Genomic DNA, 2,242 nt, shown 5'->3' with positions numbered 1-2,242 from the left:
TATGTTTAAGCTTTCTCTACCTCCCCATAAAGTTATCAAAGTTATAGTTTCCTCGTATGTCCAGTTTCGGTTTTTTTTTGTTTTTTTCCCTGAAGCCATTTTGTCTTCTTCCATGTTGACACCGCTCGAACAAAACTGGAAGTTGAAGTCACAAACTAGCGCCCTCAATGATATTTTTTATACACAAGGTTAAATCTTGGTAAAACTATGGTAAAACTAACCGCGTGAATAATCCAAGTGCGAACAATGGTGAAATGTACCCATGACTTTGGTTAAAGTTACCCTGGTTAAATTTACCATTATTTAAAATCCAGTGCAAACAAGGCTTAAGGCGAGAGATGAAGATGCACTGGATAGCCTAGAATCATGTGAATAACTGTAGCCGTACACAATCTATGTCTGTAACTTAAATATCTTTGTGATAGCAAATTCAACACTATTCCTTTGAAGACATAACTCCAAAATTTAAACACCTTTAAATGCCATCTAAAAATCATAATTTTCTATTTTTTCCCCCCTTATGTTTGGGAAGGGGTGTGGCCCCGACCCGAGTAGGCGTCGCCTACCAATCGGCTCAGGGCCATGCCCACTGGCTTCCATTTTGGCCTATTTCATTTTTCTGGCTAAACCCCTGCATCTGATGTAGGCCATAATGCTATTCTACTAACCTGGTCTCTTTTGTGGGTTCTCCCTTAGTGTGGTCGATTACATGCATCTGATTTTTGTCAGGTGCAAACATAGAAATGTTAGCATCACTTCTGCTGAGGTGCACTAGCACTCTATAACAAAAATAAAAGATTAATCAATTATGAATCTTTTTAAAGCTTTTTCTGTCACAGTTGAATAGTACACTATACTGTTGTCACCAAGAGTACAGTAACTCCTTAGATGAGACTTTTAACATTTAGACCACCATCACAATTTTCTCACAGGTTTTTTTCCTAATTTGGTCTTGTTCTTTATAAAACTTTTCATATTATGCTAATCTGTTGTTCCATTATTTTATTTGCACTCTTTAGTCCATAATAAGACACCATTTCTGCACTTGCTGATGGTTTAATACAGGGTATATTCCTTGTGAATGTTTGCCTTAGGTACAGTATACCTTTTTTGAAATAATTGGTGCATCACATATATTAGACTGACAAAAACTGACATTTTTAAGACACAAAAATTTGATGAAAAACTTCTGAAAGGTTTTTAGAATAGATAACAATCGAAACAGTAAACATACGCAGAGGCTTCATGTATTTCGGTTCCATCATAGACACCTGATCCCGATAACACCTGAAAAATGGAATTTAAAAAAATTATGTCTCTTTTAGAGATACTGTAGAGTCACGTGTGAATGAACACCAACAACATCCACCAAAATAATCAGAAAGATGATAAAACATTTTTTTACACATTTCCACAGTAGGGCTCCCTGCCTAACATTCCCTTAGTTCTAGACTAGACTATATGTAGCCGAGGCCTATCATTTTTAGATTCAGAGTAAGCCCTGACTGATGGTCACTGCAAAAGAAGAGGGGTCAAACATGTGACCCTTTAGATCATTTTTAATGGTGTTAGACCAGGGGTTCTCAACTATATCAGAATAGATCTTTACAGCAATAACAAAAGACACAGCAATCTCCACTGTGCCAGTCTATTGTTTACATCCAACACCCAAGTTAGGGTCATGTGATGCCCACCAACGATTCAGTCTATTGAATAAATTTGTGCCAGGGCATGATATGCTCAGTCCAGGGGTTGGGGGTGTTCACGTTTCCGAAATTAGGAATAAAAAAAAAAAAAAGCTGCTAGACACTCATACAGGGCATTTTAACCTAAGAAAGTTACTTGCCATATATGGAACTACACACTACAGGCTATGGTGCTGGACCGGCTGCACCGAAAATCAAGCAAGCGACAGTGCGAGAGGCCGAAAGTTTTTTTTTTCTGTTTACTGCAATAGTTCTTTGTGGGACAATAAAGTATATAGGCCTAGTCGGTAAAATAGAAAGCAAAATTATGGTTAGAAATCTAGGCCCAAGCCTAGCGGAAAATATTATTTTTGGCTTGTTCTCCCCTGTGTTAGACCATCTATTGACTGTACCTTTGCCATGACCTTAATTTAAAAAAATAAAATTTTGAAACAAAAACAATAAATGATGATCTCTTTACAGTATGATGATCTCTTTACAGTATGAAGTTATCATCATCACCCTATAATGTGCATAAACCTCATATAAGTATATTT

The 2,242-nt window shown here is 36.8% G+C and overlaps 1 long non-coding RNA gene across 1 annotated transcript; it reads right to left on the bottom strand.

Annotated features, from left to right (window-relative positions):
• Positions 1–681: 681 nt before the first annotated feature.
• LOC117106958 lies at positions 682–1,342 on the bottom strand. The gene is made up of 2 exons (XR_004445164.1): positions 1,235–1,342; positions 682–779 (listed from the first exon to the last, which is right to left on the bottom strand). It is a non-coding gene; the product is annotated as an uncharacterized LOC117106958 (long non-coding RNA).
• Between the last annotated feature and the right edge of the window lie 900 nt (positions 1,343–2,242).

This window comes from Anneissia japonica, unplaced genomic scaffold (assembly GCF_011630105.1).
Source record: "Anneissia japonica isolate Jap-2015-1 unplaced genomic scaffold, ASM1163010v1 scaffold39588_len2242_cov124, whole genome shotgun sequence".
In the NCBI taxonomy this organism is placed as follows: Eukaryota; Metazoa; Echinodermata; class Crinoidea; order Comatulida; family Comatulidae; genus Anneissia; species Anneissia japonica.
This window is presented reverse-complemented; position numbering and strand designations above follow the sequence as displayed.